This window comes from Monodon monoceros, unplaced genomic scaffold, assembly GCF_005190385.1.
Source record: "Monodon monoceros isolate NGI ecotype Baffin Bay Population unplaced genomic scaffold, NGI_Narwhal_1 Super_Scaffold_21, whole genome shotgun sequence".
NCBI lineage: Eukaryota > Metazoa > Chordata > Mammalia > Artiodactyla > Monodontidae > Monodon > Monodon monoceros.
Window position 1 is genome coordinate 71,498,031 of NW_021703778.1, and position 22,294 is coordinate 71,520,324.

Sequence of the window (22,294 nt, forward strand, 5' to 3'; positions counted from 1 at the left end):
ATGGTACATACACCTCTTAGAGCACCTCTCACTTTGGACTATGACTCTTTCATTATGTTTTTTTGTCCTTGACAAGATCGTATGTTCTTTGAAACTAGGGATATATCAGGGTATCCTAGAACTGACCACAATGCCTGTAAGATATTCTTATCACTTGTTAATGTCTTGAAGCAAAAGCAATGCATTTTACTCCCCCAGTGAGAAGAGGCAACCCTTCTTTACAGAGGAATCCCAAATAATATACGTAGATAACCCCACCTCCTACTTCATGTATGGCCTGGACTGTTACTCACTTCTAAAGGGTAGCATATAGGAAAGGAAAAAATAATAACTTTGTAGTATAGAAATCTTGCAAACACCACCTTTATCAAGTGATGACGGTCAACATCATCAGTGATATGTACGTACCAGGGGTATCAGGGGTACCAGGTACCCCGATAGCATGTAATGGGAAGGGCACTTCACCTCTGTGCTGTGCTTCCTCCAAACCTGTAATCCCAGTCCAACCTTGAGAAAACATCTGACAAACCCAGACTGAGGGACATTCTACAAATACCTGACTTGTACTTCTCAAAACTGTTGAGGTCATTAGAAACAAAAATTTAAAAAGGAAAGACTTGAGAAACTCACTGACTAGAGGAGACTAGGGAGAAATGATAACTAAATGTAATGTGGGATCTTGCATTGGATCCCAGAACAGAAAGAGGACAAACTGGTGAAATCTGATAAAATCTGGAGTTTAGATGATGATAATGTACCAACGTTGCCTTTTTAGTTCTGACAAATGCACCATGGTAATTTAAGATGACAGTATTTGGAGAAACTAAAACTGGGTAAATGAAGAGCTCTCTGTACTACATTTGCAATTTTCTGTAAGTCTAAAAATTTTCCAAAATTAAAAGTTTATTTTAAAAAATCACTCCCCCATGTACTACACCCTCTGTAAAGGCTGAAAGGTTAAACATCTCTGTTTGGATATAAATGGAACCCAGTTAGTTAGAAACTGTGCAGTAGAGTTGAGCAATTAAAGCAACATAATTTATTTTTTATTTTATACTGATTACAAGGGTCTGTACAAGAGAATGACGATTGCCTGCACATCCATTCTTTTTTTTTTTAAGATTTTTCTTTTTGATGTGGACCATTTTTAAAGTATTGAATTTGTTACAATATTGCTTCTGTTTTATGTTTTGGTTTTTTGGCCATGAAGCATGTGGGATCTTAGCTCCCCGACCAGGGATCGAACCCACAGCCCCTGCATTGGAAGGTGAAGTCTTAACCACTGGACCGCCAGGGAAGTCCCTGCATATCCATTCTTAACTAACTGAACCCACATTGTCACTCAGTTGAATGGCTATATTTACTGCCTCCCTTGTAGCCCGAGGTGACCCTGTGACTAACTTCTGGTCAATGCTATGGAAACAAGAAGTGTATGCCATTTCCGCGAAGGCTCCTTCAAAGGGCAGGGCGCTCCCTTTCTCTTTCCTGCTGCTGGTATGAGAATGGGAAGGCCCTAGGTGGCACACCGAGGTGAATGGAGCCACAAGAGGGCATGGGTCTGGGTCTTTGATGAAGTCTTGGAGGTGTCATACCTAATCCTGACTAATACAGGATCATATGCATCCATTTTTTAAAAGGGAAAAATTCAGAAAAGTAGATAGGCGCATATGAAGGAAAATAAAAATGGCCTGTAATTCCATGTAGAAATGGCTGGTTTTGACATATCCATTTATAAGATAAATACATATCAGATTTTTTTAAAAAACTCTTAGGATCCCATACATGGAGTTTTCTATCTTACTTTTAAAAACTTAATATTATATTAGGGACATTTTTCTGTATATTTATTTTTTGAAAATATTGTTTTGATGTTTGTACAATGTACAATGCTACATTGTACAATGTACAATGCTAAAGACAATGATGTCTTTAGCAGGTCATTCTCTGTTTCATTAGGGCACCTGGTGATGAATGACTATGATGAATATGAATTTAGTGTCACACAGACTTGTGTTCAAGTCTCACTTGGGCCATTGAGTGTGTAACTTCAAGCAAGTTGTGCTGCCTCTTGAAAAAAATGGGGATGCCTTTTAGAGTTATTGAGAGGATTAAATTAGTTAATGCATATAAAATCTCTAGCACAGGGCCTAGATCTTAGTAAATTCTTAATATATATAAACGATTGTGATTGTCATTATCATCCTTTAACCAGTTTCCTCTTCATGAACAGTTAATTGTCAGGGGCTAATTAAGAAATAGACAATCCACTATAGTGCAATTAAAAACAAAGAAATAGAAACCACATGAAACCTTAGAACAGAAGGAATTTAATGCAGGGAATTGGTCACAAAGGTGATAGGAAAGCTGAGAAATAAAATAGGGGAAATGAGATAACCCAAAGATTAGCAACAGCAAGAAGGCACTAAAGTGTTAGGCATAAGGAGAGAGGGAAAAGGCAGTGTAACCAGAGCCCAGGGCCAGGGTCACCTGCTAGAAGCTATGATGATGGCAGACCTTTCCAGTGGGAACTAGAACAATGGAGGAAATTCAGCTACTTCTGAAGATGCCACCTGATGTGAGGAGGGCTGGATTTTCTCCCTCCCACATCATAATCTCCCTCCAGAACCTCCCATTGCAAATCCATGAAGGGACCTTGTCCCTCAGTCAGTACCTTGGCTTTTTGGGGCTCTTTGGGGTTATTTGCTTGACGAAAATATCTTCATACCCAAGTGGTCTGAATCCTTCTTTTCCCATGACTTTATTCGATTACTTTAGTCTTTAATTGAACTTTAATATTGGACATGCAATTACTATTCTTTAACTATTTCCAGATTCTAAATGGCACCCCATTGACTCTCCCAGGTCCCAGATATGGTCATTCCTGCACCAGATGTATAGCAGCAACCTAATTTTCCCTTGATAATTGATACCAATAACCCCAGACAGTAAATTCTCCTTTCTCAGCCTGACAATTCAGTGACCTGAGGAATCCTAAATGGTCAGGTGGCATACTCAACTTCACATTTAATATTTTATCTCCTGAAGAAATAATACTTTTCCTGAAGACCTAGATCACAAAAGTAGCAGAGCCCAAGGTTTGCGGATGGGAAACAAGAGCTCTTCCAGTGATTTATCAGGTGTAACAGTGAGAGTAGCCATTTCCAGTTTCACACCTTAGTTCCCAGACCCTTCAGGGCAGCACTTCAGCCTTGCAGGTGTTATCTCCCAGTAGATACCACAAAAAGTCTTTAGCAGGTCATTCTCTGTTTTATTAGGGCACCTGCTTCTGGGTGATGGGGTATGGTGATAAAACCAGTGAATTTCGGGCTTCCCTGGTGGCGCAGTGGTTGAGAGAGGGGACGCGGGTTCGTGCCCCGGTCCGGGAAGATCCCACGTGCCGCGGAGCGGCTGGGCCCGTGAGCCATGGCCGCTGAGCCTGAGCGTCTGGAGCCTGTGCTCCGCAACAGGAGAGGCCACAACAGTGAGAGGCCCGCGTACCGCAAAAAAAAAAAAAAAAAAGAAAAACAAAACAAAACAGTGAATTTCATAGGCATGGGTCTATTGATGCATTTCTATTGCTATGAATTGAGTATTTTGGTAAAAAATAAATGTCATATGGGGTTTTTAAAAAAATTATTTTTTTATACAGCAGGTTCTTATTAGTTATCCATTTTATACATATCAGTGTATATATGTCAATACCAATCTTCCAATTCATCCCACCCCCACCCCCCACCCCCAATTTCCCCCCTTGGTGTCCATACGTTGGTTCTCTACATCTGTGTCTCTATTTCTGCCCTGAAAACTGGTTCATCTGTACCATTTTTATTGGTTCCTCATATATACGTTAATATACGATATTTGTTTTTCTCTTTCTGACTTACTTCACTCTGTATGACAGTCTTTAGATCTATCCACAGCTCTACAAATGACCCAATTTCGTTCCTTTTCATGGCTGAGTAATATTCCATTGTATATATGTCCCACATCTTCTTTATCCATTCGTCTGTTGATGGGCATTTAGGTTACGTCCATGACCTGGCTATTGTAAATAGTGCTGTAATGAACATTGGGGTGCATGTGTCTTTTTGAATTCTGGTTTTCTCTGGGTATATGCCCAGTAGTGGGATTGCTGGGTCATATGGTAATTCTATTTTTAGTTTTTTAAGGAACTTCCATACTGTTCTCCATAGTGGCTGTATCAATTTACATTCCCACCAACAGTGCACAAGGTTTCCCTATTCTCCACACCCTCTCCAGCATTTGTTGTCTGTAGGTTTTCTGATGATGCCCATTCTAACTGGCGTGAGGTGATACCTCATTGTAGTTTTGATTTACATTTCTCTAATAATTAGTAATGTCAAGCAGGTTTTCATGTGCTTCTTGGTCATCTGTATGTCTTCTTTGGAGAAATGTCTATTTAGGTCTTCTGCCCATTTTTTAATTGGGTTGTTTGTTTTTTAAATATTGAGCTGCATGAGCTGTTTATATATTTTGAAGATTAATCCTTTGTCCATTGATTTGTTTGTAAATATTTTCTCCCATTCTGAGGGTTGTCTTTTCGTCTTGTTTGTAGTTTCCTTTGCTTTGCAAAAGGTTTTAAGTTTCATTAGGTCCATTTGTTTACTTTTGTTTTTATTTCCATTACTCTAGGAGGTGGATCAAAAAAGATCTTGCTGTGATTTATGTCAAAGAGTGTTCTTCCTATGTTTTCCTCTAAGAGTTTTATAGTGTGAAGTCTTACATTTAGGTCTCTAATCCATTTTGAGTTTATTTTTGTGTATGGTGTTAGGAAGTGTTCTAATTTCATTCTTTTATGTGTAGCTGTCCCATTTTCCCAGCACCACTTATTGAAGAGACTGTCTTTTCTCCATTGTATATCCTTGCCTCCTTTGTCATAGATCAGTTGACCATAAGTGCGTGGGTTTATCTCTGGGCTTTCTATCTTGTTCCATTGGTCTATATTTCTGTTTTTGTGCCACTACCATATTGTCTTGATGACTGTAGCTTTGTAGTATAGTCTGAAGTCAGGGAGTCTGATTCCTCCAGCTCTGTTCTCTTTTCTCAAGATTGTTTTGGCTATTCGGGGTCTTTTGTGTCTCCATACAAATTTTAAGACTTTTTGTTCTAGTTCTGTAAAAAATGCCATTGGTAATTTGATAGGGATTGCACTGAATCTGTAGATTGCTCTGAGTAGTGTAGTCATGTTCACAATATTGATTCTTCCAATCCAAGAACATGGTATATCTCTCCATCTGTTTGTATCATCTTTAATTTCTTTCACCAGTGTCTTATAGTTTTCTGCTTACAGGTCTTTTTTCTCCCTAGGTATTTTATTCTTTTTATTGCAATGGTAAATGGGAGTGTTTCCTTAATTTATCTTTCAGATTTTTCATCATTCGTGTATAGGAATGCAAGAGATTCCTGTGCATTAATTTTGTATCCTGCAGCTTTACCAAATTCATTGATTAGCTCGTAGTTTACTGGTGCCATCTTTAGGATTCTCTATGTATAGTATCATGTCATCTGCAAACAGTGACCATTTTACTTCTTCTTTTGCAATTTGTATTCCTTTTTATTGAGTTTTCTTCTCTGATTGCCGTGGCTAGGACTTCCAAAACTATGTTGAATAATAGTGGCGAGAGTGGACATCCATGTCTTGTTCCTGGTCTTAGCGGAAATGCTTTCAGTTTTTCACCATTGAGAATGATGTTTGCTGTGGGTTGGTCGTACATGGCCTTTATTATGTTGAAGTAGGTTCCCTCTATGCCCACTTTCTGGAGAGCTTTTATCATGAATGGGTGTTGAATTTTGTCAAAAGCTTTTTCTGCATCTATTGAGATGATCATATGGTTTTTATTCTTCAATTTGTTAATATGGTATATCACATTGATTGATTTACATATATTGAAGAATCCTTGCATCCCTGGGATAAATCCCACTTGATCATGGTGTATGATCCTTTTAATGTTTTGTTGGATTCTGTTTGCTAGTATTTTGTTGAGGGCTTTTGTATCTATATTTACCAGTGATACTGGTCTGTAATTTTCTTTTTTTGTAGTATCTTTGTCTGGTTTTTGTATCAGGGTGATGGTGGCCTCACAGAATGAGTTTGGGAGTGTTCCTTCCTCTGCAATTTTTTGGAAGGGTTTGAAAAGGATGGGTGTTAGCTCTTCTCTAAATGTTTGATAGAATTCACCTGTGAAGCCATCTGGTCCAGGACTTTTGTTTGTTGGAAGATTTTTAATCACTGTTTCAATTTCATTTCTTGTGATTGGTCTGTTCATATTTTCTATTTCTTCCTGGTTCAGTCTTGTAAGTTTATACCTTTCTAAGAATTTGTCCATTTCTTCCAGGTTGTCCATTTTATTGACATAGAGTTGCTTGTAGTAGTCTCTTAGGATGCTTTGTATTTTTGCAACGTCTCTTGTAACTTATCCTTTTTCATTTGTAATCTCATTGAGTCCTCTCCCTCTTTTTCCTGATGAGTCTGGCTAAAGGTTTATCAATTTTGTTTATCTTCTCAAAGAACCAGCTTTTAGTTTTATTGATCTTTGCTATTGTTTTCTCTGTTTCTGTTTCAGTTGTTTCTGCTCTGATCTTTATGATTTCTTTCCTTCTACTAATTTTGGGTTTTGTTTGTTCTTCTTTCTCTAATACCTTTTGGTGTAAGGTTAGAGTGTTTTTCTGAGGTTTTTCTTGTTTCTTGAGGTAGGATTGTATTGCTCTAAACTTCCCACTTCGAACTGCTTTTGCGCATCCCATAGGTTTTGGATCGTCGTGTTTTTGTTGTCATTTGTCTCTAGGTATGTTCTGATTTCTTTAGTGATCTGTTGGTTATTTAGTAACGTATTATTTAGCCTCCATGTGTTTGTGTGTTTTACATTTTTTTCTTTGTAATTGATTTCTAATCTCATAGCGTCGTGGTCAGAGAAGATGCTTGATATGATTTCAATTTTCTTAAATTTACTGAGGCTTGATTTGTGACCCAAGATATGATCTATCCTGGAGAATGTCCCATGTGCACTTGAGAAGAAAGTGTAATCTGCTGTTTTTGGATGGAACGTCCTATAAATATTAATTAAATCTATCTGGTCCATTGTGTCACTTAAAGCTTGTGTTTCCTTATTAATTTTCTGTTTGGATGATCTGTCCATTGATGTAAGTGAGGTGTTAAAAGTCCCCCACTATTATTGTGTTACTGTCGATTTCCTCTTTTATAGCTGTTAGCAGTTGCCTTATGTATTGAGGTGCTCCTATGTTGGGTGCATATAGTTTTATAATTGTTATATCTTCTTCTTGGATTGATCCCTTGATCATTATGTAGTGTCCTTCCTTGTCTCTTGTAACATTCTTTATTTTAAAGTCTATTTTATCTGATATGAGTATTGCTACTCCAGCTTTCTTTTGATTTCCATTGGCATGGAATATCTTTTTCCATCCCGTCACTTTCAGTCTGTATGTGTCCTTAGGTCTGAAGTGGGTCTCTTGTAGACACCATATATATGGGTCTTGTTTTTGTATCCATTCAGGGAGCCTGTGTCTTTTGGTTGGAGTGTTTAATCCATTCACGCTTAAGGTAATTATAGATATGTATGTTCCTATGACCATTTTCTTAATTGTTTTGGGTTTGTTTATGTAGGTCGTTTTCTTCTCTTGTGTTTCTCACTTAGAGAAATTCCTTTAGCATTTGTTGTAGAGCTGGTTTGGTGGTGCTGAATTCTCTTAGCTTTTGCTTGTCTGTACAGCTTTTGATTTCTCCATCGAATCTGAATGAGATCCTTGTCAGGTAGAGTAATCTTGGCTGTACGTTCTTCCCTTTCATCACTTTAAATATGTCATGCCACTCCCTTCTGGCTTGTAGAGTTTCTGCTGAGAAATCAGCTGTTAACCTTACGGGAGTTCCCTTGTATGTTATTTGTCGTTTTTCCCTTGTGACTTGCAATAATTTTCTTTGTCATTAATTTTTATCAGTTTGATTACTATGTGTCTCAGTGTATTTCTCCTTGGGTTTATCCTTCTTGGGACTCTCTGCACTTCCTGGACTTGGGTGGCTATTTCTTTTCTCATGTTAGGGAATTTTTCAACTATAATCTCTTCAAATATTTTCTCGGGTCTTTTCTCTCTCTCTTCTCCTTCTGGGACCCCTATAATGTGAATGTTGTTTCATTTAATGTTGTACCAGAGATCTCTTAGGGTGGCTTCATTTCTTTTCATTCTTTTTTCTTTATTCTGTTCTGTGGCAGTGAATTCCACCATTCTGTCTTCCAGGTCACTTATCCGGTTTTTCTGCCTCAGTTATTCTGCTGTTGATTCCCTCTAGTGTATTTTTCATTTCAGTTATTGTATTGTTCATCTCTGTTTGTTTGTTCTTTAATTCTTTTAGGTGTTTGTTCTTTAATTCTTCTAGGTCTTTGTTAAACATTTCTTGCATCTTCTTGATCTTTGCCTCCATTCTTTTTCCAAGGTCCTGTATCATTTTCACTATCATTATTCTGAATTCTTTTTCTTGAAGGTTGCCTGTCTTCACTTCATTTAGTTGTTTTTCTGGGGTTTTATTTTGTTCCTTCATATGGTATATAGCCCTCTGCCTTTTCATCTGTTTATCTTTCCGTGAATGTGGTTTTTATCCACAGGCTGCAGGATTCTAGTTCTTCTTGCTTATGCTGTCTGCCCTGTGGTGGATGAGGCTATCTAAGAGACTTGTGCAAGTTTCCTGGTGGGAGGGACTGGTGGTGGGTAGAGCTGGGTGTTGCTCTGGTGGGCAGAGCTCAGTCAAACTTTAATCTGCTTGTCTGCTGATGGGTGGGGCTGAGTTCCCTCCCTGTTGCTTGTTTGGCCTGAGGAAACCCAACACTGGAGACTACCGGGCTCTTTGGTGGGGCTAATGGCAGACTCTGGGAGGGCTCCCGCCAAGGAGTACTTCCCAGAACTTCTGCTGCCAGTGTCCTTGTCCTCGCAGTGAGACAGAACCACCCCCTGCCTCTGCAGGAAACCCTCCAACACTAGCAGGTAAGTCTGGTTCAGTCTCCTCTGGGATCACTGCTCCTTCCCCTGGGTCCCGATGCACACACTACTTTGTGTGTGCCCTCCAAGAGTCGAGTCTCTGTTTCCCCCAGTCCTGTCGAAGTCCTGTAATCAAATCCTTCATATCCAGCCTTCAAATTCGATTCTCTAGGAATTCCTCCTCCCGTTGCCAGACCCCCAGGTTGGGAAGCCTGACGTGGGGCTCAGAACCTTCACTCCAGTGGGTGGATTTCTGTGGTATAGGTGTTCTCCAGTTTGTGAGTCACCCACCCAGTGGTTATGGGATTTTATTTTATTGTGATTGTACCCCTTCTACTGTGTCATTGTGGCTTCTCCTTTGTCTTTGCATGTGGGGTATCTTTTTTGGTGAATTCCAGTGTTTTCCTGTCAATGATTGTTCAGCAGTTAGCTGTGATTCTGGTGCTCTCCCAAGAGGGAGTGAGTGCACGTCCTTTTACTCCGCCATCTTGGTCCAGTCTCTCTCGTATGGGATTTAATAATGGTAAATAAGATTTTTCTCTAATTCCACAGATGGTATGCTTGCAAGAGCATGTCAGGCAGGGAAGAGAAACCAATACTCTCAAATAGTAATTTATCCCATTTTGGACAAACTGATGAGCCCAATATAGCACAGTTGCTAATGGGTAGTTGACTATTAATGGGTCCTCCTGGGAAATGGTGTTTAGCCTTGGTTTCTGCTGTTAGCTGATCCAATCTAGATTCATAATTCCATTTGGTGGATGTAGCCACCTTAGTATTAAGTGACTCCTCTGCAATGGATGCCCTCTAGTGAACCTTCACATGGGACACAAATATCCCCACACTCTTATTTACGATGTCCATCCTCATTCCTCTTACACAAACATTCTTGTCACCAATCTTACACTCTTATTCTTTCCAAGTCCCTAACTGGGTGTTAGCCACTGTCTACACTCAGTGTAGATCCATTTCTCAGGTTATTCTTCCCCCGTAGTGAAGAGTCATTGCTCCAAGCTCTGCCTACTGGCTGGAATTTCCTTCACCACTATCCTTGAGGGTCATGCCTAATTAGACTGTAATATGGCAGCATCCACTTCTGGCTAGAGCACCTGTAAACCAGGCTCGAGTTCTTTCTTTCTCTATCAACTACACAAAGAAAGGTCCTCATAAGGGCAGAGGTGTGAAGTGAAGGAGCACCAGCACTACAGCAGAAGGTGGTAGATGTAACTTGCTTATGCCATACAGATCTACTTGAACCTGATCTCCTAGATACCACTTCCATTTGAAAAGCAATTGTTTCTGTACACACCAACGCTTATGGCTTAGTGAATCAGAGAGCACTCAATTCATGACAGGAAGCTCAAGCAACATAGTCACTCAGAGGCAATGATATAGTGGATCCTATGGCACCCTGCCCATAGGTCCCAATCCAGGACTGAGACACTCATTACCCTGCTGTAATGACACTATGATGAGAACATGATCACAGTTGATCCCCTTCTGGAAATTTCCCAGAGCCCATGGAAGCAGCCTTGTTCAAAGTTATGCTCCCCTCCCTGGGGCAAAGACCACATCCAGTACCTGGGTGATGTGGCAATACCTGGCTCCCTTTCCTCTTCAAGGCAAGACAACTTTATAGAAACATCGCAACTTCAGAACTCCCTGTGTGATCAACTGAGGCCTCTGTTGCAACTGCATCACAGTTCAACTCCTCCCCTTGCCCAGTCCTGACTCTTTCACTCTCTTACCGTTGTTGCACCCAAGTGCAGTCCCCAGTATGTCTCCTGTACACCAGTCTCCATCTCAGACTTGGCTCTGTGGGGAACCAACACACAGTCAAGTATTTAGACTCTATGAAGTCCTTGAGGCATGCCAGGGTCTTCTTCTCAAAGGAAGAATAGTTATCAGCTGAGAAAAGCACAGCTTTGCTTCAAAACTCTATGGGACTATGCTGTGATTCTCTTACTGAGACTTCCTATTCCAAAAAACTGAGTACCATTGAATCTGTTGGGTCATAAGCCTGAGTGACAGCCTGTACCCACTAAAGAGTCTGCTCTTACTCTGAGCCCCTCTTGAAACTCACAGTCTTGCAGGTTACTTGGTAGGTACAGAATATATATCCACTGAAATCTAAAGAAGCTCAGAAATGGTACAGATAGTTCAGGAAAATACATTAATTTTATAGACACGTACTGATGTTTACTCTGTGTCAGTCACTCTGGAAGATGCAGGAAAGAAATGAAAAGTGGCTTCACACTTAGAAGAATTTCATCTAGTTAGCTGCAGAGCAATAAAAGTCATGATGACGGCTCTTTGTGGGCGGTGCCATACTACATTTATGTATGAAGTGTCACAAGCATGCAAGAAGAAAGTAATCATTCCTGCCCTGGCGGGCTGAATAGGAGGAGTAGGTGATATTTGGTCATATTAAACTGTGAGCTGATCGGCTTAATGAACAACAAAATACGTTTTTGAGGCCAAATATGAAAGGTGTAAAGATATTTAATGACCCTGAGATTTAAGCTGTTCCTAAGTATGTAATTCACCTATCAGATAAATTTGCTTTCTGGGTTTGGAGCCTAAAAAATGCAACAGAATGAATTTCTGTTTCAACTTTGTGAAGGGGGAATTTAAAAATAATTTCTGACTTCTCTTCAAAACAGCAGTACAATCCTCACCATTGTCATTTGCTGCTCATGGCCTGGCACTGAACAGTGATAAACAACTGTACACTTAATTGTAAATTATGTGCTAAATGGATGTTCTAAGTAGATTGTTGGACATAATATCCTCACCAAATCCTGAGAGTTGAGTACAGCCTTTCTTTTGTCTCTTATTGATGAATCGGATGCAAGATACCCAGAACACCCTAGCATTAATTGTTATTCACTATTTCTAAAGTTTTTTTTTTTTTTAAATAGGAAGTCTTCTTAGAAATAAAGTCAGGAGATGTTCAGCAACTTGGAGAAACAATCTGTATACAATATCTCATACACTCTTAAGACAGACACGATCAAGATTGAATAATTTATATTTTGCTATTGACATAAAAGATTATTCTGAACTTTTTCTTACAAAAAAAGGAATCTCTCTGATGCCTTTTTATTCTAAGCTAACACACACACACACGCACACACATATACACAGAGCTATTGAAATGTCTTGCCTTATAGTGTCATAGCTAATATTTTAAGGCTTAGTGTATACTTGAGGTGATGTTGATAGTTAACAATAGTGTGTGTAAGCAATGTATCTCTGATAGTTTTCTTGATAAATTCAAGGCTTTTTGGCTGACTGTTTGTCAGACCTGATTACTGGATGGTTGCTGTTTTCAACCTTGTAAACTGGCAGGAGATATATCAGGTTTGCCTCTTTTTTGTTGTTCAGTTGTGCTTGCTTTGTTAGTGTTATCTTTGATCCAAGGCCCCTTTGAGGCCCAATTTTACAATATTTTGGGAGGGTTACTTAAGTTAAAAGGAGATGATATAGTCTGTAAATCCATGTAACCCAATGCCGGTATATGTCAGCGCATTGCCACTGGCTGGAAGAGAGGAAACTCTCAAGGGCACCCTTGTCAGCTGCTCCAGGTCATGGACCCACCTCTCATCCCTCACCTCCTGGGGTTCCCCTGGAGAACATGTGGGTGTCATGGTATCGGTGTGATATGAACTAAGTATTATCAGTAATCTAATTCTGTGTATCTGAAATCCGACGGTAAAAGAATTTAGGGCTCAGTGAGGTAGGTGAAATCTGAGGGCGCGGATCTGTCCGCGGCATCTACAGATGGATTCCACTGCTTTCTAGTAGAGGTGGCAGAGCGTGTGATGTTGGGGAACACGCTCTTCAGCAGCTCTCCTGGACGGGTGGTTTAGGCCAGGGCTAACCCGGAAGGCGGTCAGAGTTCGCTGTGTGTCCTGTGCGGGGTAAACTAAGGCAGCTCTGCATCTATCCTGAAAGAGAGAGCCCTTGAGACTGGGTGATGTGTAGTCTGCTGCGGGATTGTGCGGGCCAGGTGTCAGCCCCTTGGAGACCACTGCAGGGGTGCAGTTGGAAGGGGCCTAAAAGACTAGATCTTAAAAGTTCTCACCACACAAAAGAAGAGGGTCTTGCTTGTGGGGCGGCCTCAGCAGGGAAGGAGGTAGAGAGTTGGGTCCGCAGGGGCTGGTAAGGTCCAAGACAGCAGTCCTCGCATGCAGTCCTCCTCAGAGGAGGTTATTCTACCGAAGCCCAGAGCCGCTGGAGGGGACGGGCTCACCTCAGGTGTCAGGAGCCCCACCTGAGAGCCTGTCACTCCTGCACCTGGCAGGTGCTGTGTAGGAGGGATGACCAGGCCCACAGCTGCCTGTTCTGTGGGCAGCAGAGACAGTGATGGTGGCTTCTCCAGCCCGGGGGTCTGGTGGCAGATCAGGAACACTCAGTCACTCACTAGGAGAGCTCCCCGCCAACTCTAGCCTGGCAGGAGACCCTCTCTGACTTGCCACCAAACCTACCTGTCATCAGCCCCTGAGGCGGCCTTGGCCTAGTGTAGGGGCTGCTGGTTGGATTTGTTAGGTTCAGTTCTGTCCACTGACCTCCTGTGTTCTCTTTGATTTCTGTTTATTTTTATATATTTAAATGTTTATGAATAGGTAATATGATGACATAGTCCAGAATTCGAGAGCAATAAACGGTCATATACAGTGACAACTCTCTTCCATCCCCCAGTCCGTCCTTCTCTCCAGAGGTAACTGTTGTCAGATCCTTGTGACTATCTGAGGTTTTACATACATATGTGTATGTGTATCTCAACAAGCATCTATTCTTTTCTATCCCTGGCACACTCATGGTAGAATACCATGTCCGTGGTCGTATACTTTTTTCATTTAATTTATCTCAGAGGTGTTTTCATATTAGTTCATTAAGAGCTTTGTTGTTATTTTTAACAATCACATGACTTTCCTCTGTATGTATGTATGGTACCTTATTTAACTAGTCACCTATTGATGGATATTTAGATGGTTTCCAATCTTTTGATATTACAGTGTTACATAGAATGACCTGGTACAGTGCAATTCACATGTGTGAAAATATCCGTAAGGATTAATTCTGAGAAGAGGAAAATCCCAAGGCAAAAGGTATGTATACTCATGATTTTGATAGATACTGCCAAATTATCCACCATAAGTGCTATACTAATTTTCAGTCCCACAAGGTCTATGTGAGAGAACTTGTTTATCTGAATCTTTACCATCCTAATGTGTTATCAATCTTTTTGATTTCTGCCAGTCTACTAGATTAAAAATGATATCTTGGTGGGTTTCTAGTTTGTTTTTCCTTAATAAGAGTGAAGTTGAGCATATTTTTATATGTCTAAGATGAATGCATGGATACATTTTTATTTATCTGTGAACTGGTTGTTCAAATCTTTTATCCATTTTTCTATTGAGTTATTTGTCTACCAGTGATTTGTATGTCCCTTTGGGATGTAGTTTGAGTATTTCTGGCGCTCGCATTTTGATTTTTCTCATGGAATGTTGAGTGTGTGGGTAGCCAGATTTATCATATATGTATATATGTACGTATATGTATGTATACATTCCCCTCCTGCCCCTTTTTGCATGGCTTCTGGATTTTTGTCTTAGAAAAGGATTCCTCACTTCTTGTATTGACATTTTTTCACCTTTATTTATTCTAGTACTTTGATGGTTTCTTCCATTTTTTATACATACATTTTGATCCATTTGTCATTTGTCCTTATGTAAGTTGTAAGACATGGGTGTTCACTTGATTTCCCAGATGGTTACCCAGATGTTGCAATACCATTTATTAAATAATTCATCTTTTCCCCACTGATTAGAACTATCACCTTTATTACCACATTTTTTGTTTGTATTTAGATCTATTTCTGAATCTTCTATTATTTTCCGTTGATTTCAGTACCACCTTTTAAATTACTATAGTTTTATGTTTTAATATGTGAAAAGAATGTTCGCCCTTCATTATTTTTATTAGAATTCTTCTAAATATTATTGTTTATTTATTGTCTTATTGTTAAAAAAAAATTAGAACCAGCATGTCTAGACACACATATACAGATGAAAAAACCCATGTTAACTTAAGGAAAATTGACATCTTTGACATACTGATTGATCCTTCCCATGCATGTGGTAAATTTATATTTGTTCAAGTAATTTCTTGTGCCCCATAGAATTAATTTAAAGTTATATCATAGATCTTGCCCTGGAGTTCAAGTCTGCCATCATGTGGTCACCATTAGACCAGTGAGAAGGGTTAACCACCCAAGGGACCACCAGTAGTATGCATCATTTTTTTTAGAAAATGAACTTTATTGATTTATAATTTACATACAATAAATTGCATCCTATTCATGAATTTTTACTCAAAAAATAAAATGTCAAAAAATTGTTCACTGCAATGAAATACCGCTTCACACTTCTCAGAAAGTCTTTCATCAGAAAGACAACAAATAACAAGTGAAGGAGAGGATGTGTAGAAAAGGGAACCTTCACACACTGTTGGTAGGAATGTAAATTGGTGCAGCCACTATGGAAAACAGTATGGAGTTTCCTCAAAAAATTAGAAATAGAACTACCGTACAATCTAGCAAATCTATATACTTCTGGGTATTTTTCAAAAAAACCCCAAAACACTAATTTGAAAAGATATATGCACCCCTATGTTCAGTGCAGCATTATTCACAATAACCACGTTATGGAAGCAACCTAAGTGTACATCAATAGATGACGGATAAAGAAGATGTGGTATATATACATACACGTATATATACACACACACACACACATACACACACACACAGTGGAATTCTACTCGGCCATAAAAAGAATGAAATCTTGCCATTTGTGACAACATGTATGGACATAGAGCATATTATGCTAAGTGAAATAAGTCAGATAAAGACAAATACCATATGATCTCACTTATATGTGGAATCTAAAAAACAAAACAAACCAACCAACAAAACAAAACAAAAACAGCCTCATAGATAATAGAGGACAAATGGGTGATTGCCAGAGGGGACAAAGTAGGGGGAGCAAAATAGGTGAAGGGGATTAAGAGGTAGAAACCTCCAGTTATAAAATAAATGTCATGGGTGTGTAATATACAGTGTAAGCAATATGGTCAATAATATTGTAATAACTTTGTATGGGGATAGATGGTTACAAGACTTATGGTAATCATTTCATAATCTATTCAAATGTCAATATCACTGTGTAACACACCTGAAACTAACATAATATTGTACATCAACTATATTTCAATTTAAAAAAAGGAAAAAATATAGCTAAATTTTTTAGCTATAAAATGATGCTATAAAGGAGGATGCCAGGAGCTTTTCCCAAACCACGAGTGCATAGTTTAATCAAGGACTGCTTGGTACGCTCCCTGCTGCATTTGCCTCCCTCTGGTCCCAGATAGGTCATATTCAATTCCTTTTTGGAGTCTGTGACCCCAAAGCATCATGGGGTCTTGGAGCTGGAAGATGCCCTTTGGAGGCTAATGAGTCCAGCTGACCAGACCAGTGTCATGTAGGAGAAAGAATGATGCATCAAGGCAAAGGAGACCTGGGCATCCTCATGTAGGCCCAGCTGGTATCCACCTGACTGGCCAACACTTTCAGCTTTTTTGAGACTCAATTTCCACAACTGTGACAGAGGGATAAGTAATACCTGCTTAGTCTATTTTTAGGATTGTTATGAGGGTGAAATGAGAGAGTGTGTGCAAGGTATTAGTAAGTAAAAGGTAATGAAAATACAAGGGGCTATTATTAAAAAGGTAGGAAAATAAGATGTGGACATATTAAAATCCCTTGTACCCAAGGTCATCTATTTGGCTTGGTGGCACCAATCAAAAGAGCTCTGTATCATTCAACAAACTTTATAGAGCTTACCCTCTGTCCAAGCATTGTGTAAAGGATACAAAACAAGAAAAGAAAGACATGGTTATCCCTGCTCTAAAGAAACTCATCATCTAATGGGGTAATATATTTCTTTTTGAGTGCTGGTAACAAGAGTATGTTTACTTTGTGAAAATCCATTGAGCTGTACAACAATAACTTGTATAGTTTTCTGTATACACGTTAGGTTCAATAGAGTTTGCAGAAAAGTAAACTGGATTCATTTTAACTATATGTTTGTAAGATGCATTCATTGATTTGAATGTGGCATTGCATTTTATTATATGTTCCACTAGAATTTATTTGCCCGTTCTACTGGTGATGGACATTTGGATTGTTTCTGGTACGGGGCGTTTGTGAAAAATGCTTATATGTGTCTCCTGGTGTGCATGAGCACAAGTTGCTCGGGGAGGGGGACAGCTAAATCATTGTTTGTGGCCATCTTCAAGTTTACTGGATCATGCTAAACTGGTGTTTGAAGTGGTTGCTCCAATTCTCCTTCCCACCAGTAGTGTGTGAGATTACTCTAATTGGTTTGACAGTCATTACAATTTTTGCCAGTCTGACCAGTGTCCTGTGGTATCTTATCGTGGTGTTACTTTGCATTTTTCTGATGTCGAACCTATGTTTACTTGACTTTTGGATTTCTTCTTTTGAGAACTCCTTCCTCAAGACTTTGCCCACTTCTCTACTGGGTTTTTCTTTTCTTACTGATTTGGATTGAGGATTACTCAAGAATTCTGGGACTCTGAGTGGACAGGTACTCAAAAGCATCCTAATATATCCCATGGGAAGAAGTTATAACTTCTACATCTCTGAGGTCACCAGCTGTGCTTCTTTTCTCAACGTGTCACTGGGGAGGATGGATTTTCCATTATGTTTTTATTATTGATTCCTATCTTAATTGCATTATAGCTAATGCTTTGAAATTGTTGAGATTTGACTTATGGCCTTACTGTACAGGCAATTTTTGTAAATATTCCAGGTGTGATGTGAAGGATGTATATTTTGCAGATGGTTGTTGCAGACACACCATGTGCGTTACATCGAGTGCATTACATGTGCTCTTCAAATCTGTACCCCTCGTTGATTTTTTGGTCTGCTTGTCCTATTAATTACTGAGATGAGCATATTAAAATATTCCATTGAAATTACAGATTTGTCTATTAATCCTTGTAATTCTTTCCACTTTTGCTTTACATATTGTAAGACTGTTTCTGTCTACTTTTGCTTTACGTAGTACAAGTCCATGTCCTTAGCCCAGCTTGCTGTCATAGGAAAACAAGCCCCTATGTCTGTCTGGTAGTGTGTCTACAACCCCTGTATCACGAAGCTTTTCCTTTTGTCTCCCTTTATAATCCTGCCTCTCTTACTTTACAGAAGGAATGCACCTTACCCATTTCCCTTCTTACTATGCTTCTTTGCCTCTGGAGCACCAAAGGGTACTCTGAAATATTAGTTATTAATATTAATCAAGACACCATAAATTGAAGGCAAGGCTTTGTGTTTTTCATTAGTTAGACATTTATGTGTTAGGGACACAGCGTAGCATTAGATGATGATAGGATTTGGGGCTTAAAAATATTTTAAATAGGATTTAAAATATTTAAGAATATTTTAAAAGTTGAATGACATTACTTAACAAAATTTTTCCCATTTCCACCCACTGATATATATAAACATATTTTCTAATGATTTACATATATAGAAATGGAAAGAGGAATAGAAATTATGCTGACCCTTGTTTCATTCTAATAATCAGTCATATTTATCACAGCTGTAGAACTAATTGAAAAGCAAAAGCCCCAGTCATTTCATTAAGAAATACATACATACTTTAATATAATTTAAATATGATACATATAATGGAACTTGAAATTTTATGTTTAAGAAACATGAAAATTTATAATTATGATGTTTTAGCTAAATTTAAATCAATTTTCCCATGTTTTAGTTGTAGATAAGGATGATAAGGTAATCAGTTTTCAAAACTTTGAAATACAAATGTATATTTTTATGTAAAATTCTGAGTTCAAGGAGAAAAAAGAATTACGTAAAATTTTTGACTGTTAAAGATGAGTTCATTCATAATATGTTTTAAATGGGAATCAAAGTGCATGGTGTTTACTTTCCATTGAGTGTATTTAAAAGAATGATGTGAAAGTTTTCTTTTAAAATGTCAATTTCTGTAATGTGCAAGAAATAACAAAAGTTTTTGAGACGAACTTTTAAAAAGTGTACAATTCTTTTACGGGTATGTGAGAAGAACACGGTGAAGACGCTGACCTCATGCTGGCCTAGTCCATCTCCTGTCTCTGGGCATTCAAATCCCGCTGGACACTTGAAGAACTATGAATTTCCTGGGAAGAAGTTTCCTCCCTCGTAAAAGTGTTTCAGTATCTCAGCACATTTACCATCTGGGAATACTGATACTTACCTTTCTATCTAATGGAAGGTACGTGTGAGAAAGGGCTTTATTGTCCGATCAGGAAAGGAGTGTCACCGTGTAGCAGTGAGTGCCCAGAGCTGGAAGTACTCCAAAGGAGCTGGAATGGTGGACCTTGCTCCGTTTTAGAGCTCACATCTGATTGCCCACCTTACTCCTGTTGGAAAGAATAGGGAGGAAGGGAAAATGAACAGACAGACTAGTTATGAAGTGCCTACCATGTTTGGGTATCTTACTTGTACTTTCCTGTACGTTGTTTGATTTCCATAACAATTCATCCCTACAGATGAAGAAATGGAACCTAAGGAAGATGACAGGTGTGCCAAGTTTGCACAGCCTGTCAGTGGCGAGGCTGGGGTTTGATCCCAGGTCTGTCTGACGTGGCTACATCCATGGCCTCACAATCAGAAGATGCATGTGCTCACAGGCAAATTGCTTAGCTTCTCTGAGCTCAAGCTCCCTCATCTGTAAAATGGCGTAGTAATAGCTATTTTGCAGGGTGGTATTCACAATCTAGGGAGTTAATGTGTGGACACACTCAAATCTTTAGCATAGGGCCTGGCCCGTGGAAGACCCTGAAGATATGAGAATGAACTATTCAGGCACAAAGTTGGGTATTCTGGCACAATACTTCTGCCAGCAAAGTGATGGCTAGTATTGGGGACACTAGCTGTGTCTTGAAGGCAACAAGCTGAGTGGGGACTTGCCTTAAACTTTGAGACCAAGCAGCTAAGACTGAAGGCTGGACTTGGACTTGGGGGTAGCCAAAAGGAAAGATGGCTGTTGCCTCCCAGACCTGTCCATTCCAGCCCCTCCTAACCAAGAATTTCCCACCACCCACTGTGTCAAGACAAAACAATGCGGTCCACAGAGCCCATTCTTCTGTCTGCAGGAAAGGAATAAAACCTCATGTTACCTCACCCAGGCAAGGCAGCAGCCACAAGGAGACACCCTGCCTGAACAGATTGAGAAACCAACAACTCTTTTAGGATCCCTAAGAGAGATAGGACACAGGGTAAACCACTGCCCCCAAGATTAGAGAGACCAACAAGCAGGTACAGAGAATAACAGCTTAATGGAGCAGAGATTCACCAGGCAAAATGGCTACAGGAGCCAGTGCTGGGTAGGAAAATCTGAACTGTAACTGAGGAATTGAGGACCCCATCACGGGGGGACCGCCACAGTATTATGAGATTTACCTCCAGGAGCTTGATCAGGTTCCACAGTAAACAGCAGAGAAAAATCCCCTCAGGCTTCCAGGAGGGGGAGGGGGAAAGGAACCATTTTGAAATATGCCAGAGCACTCTGTTCTTCTTAACACCTGCCCTCAGAAGAAACTAGTTAAGTTGAGTATAACTGACCTGGGGGAAGGGAAAACCCAACTCCAGCCCACTCTAGCCAGCCTGTTCCACCTAAGGGGGAGGGAGTGGGGATGAGAAACACTTGTGAAGCTCACAGTCCAGAGGCAGAGGCTTACTAAGAGGCTGGGGCCTAATCACAGGACACAGGACAATGGAAAGCTTCCCCTCCTCACCACACTGCCCCCTCCCCCCAACATTACTAAAGGCCCATTTACAGCCATTCCTTCTACCTGGTACACCATGTCCAGCTATCAAGAAAAATTACAAGCCACACCAAAAGGCAAAAATTTGAAGAGATGGAGCAAGCATCAGAACCAGACACGGCAGGAATGTTGGCATTATCAGACTGGGAAGTTAAAATAACATGATTAATATACTAGGGGCTCTAACGAGTAAAGTAATCAGCATGTAAGAACAGATGGGCTATGCAAGCAGAGAGATGGAAATCCTAAGAAAGAACCAAAAAGAAATGCTAGAGATAGAAAACACTCTTACAGAAATGAAGAATGTCACTGATGGGCTCATTAGTAGACTGGACACAGTTGAGGAAAGACTCTCTGAGTTTGAGGATATCTCAATAGAATCCTAAAAAGAAAAAGACTGAAAAAAAAAAAAACAGAACAGAATATTCAAGGGCTATGGGGCAACTGCAAAGGGTGTGACACACACAATGGAAATACCAGAAGGAGAAGAAAGAAAGGAACAGAAGAAATATTTGAAACCATGATTGGGAATTTCCCCAAATTAATGTCAGACACCAAACCAAAGATTCAGGAAGCTCAGAGAACACCAAGGAGGATAAATGCCAAAAAACACCCTACACCTGGGCACATAATTTTCAAATTACAGAAAATCAAAGATAAAGAAAAAATCCTGAAAGAAATTATAGGGGGAAAAAATATCTTATCTATAGAGAATCAAAGATAAGAATTACACCCAATGTCTCCTCAGAACCCATGCAAGCAAGACAAGAATGGAGTGAAATATTTAAAGTGTTGAGTGAAAAGAAACCACCAACCTAGAATTCTGTACTGTGTGAAATTATCCTTCAAAAATGAAGGAGAAATAAAGGCTTTCTTGGACCAACAGAACAGAGGGAATTTGCTGCCAGTAGATCTGCTTTGCAAGAAATGTTAAAAAAGTTCTTTAGAGAGAATGAAAATAATATAGGTCAGAAATATGATCTACATTAAGAAAGGAAGAACATCAAAGGATTAAGTGAAGGTAAAACAAAAACTTTTATTTTTCTTATTCTTTTAAATTTATTATTGTTAAATACTATTATTACATTTTTCTTATTCTTAATTGATTTAACAGCTTGTTCAAAATAATAATGGCAATAATGTATTTGATTATGATGCATGTATATACACATTTACATATGCTTATAGATGAGTGAAATGGTATATGGGAAGTCTCTGTACCTTCCTCTTAATTTTTCTGTGAACCTAAAACTGTTCCAAAAAAATAGAGTCCTTTAAAAAAAACGTCTATGGTTGGGATGGACATTAGTATTGTTAAAAAGAAAAACAAAAACCAACTTCATAGGTGATTGTAACGTGCAGC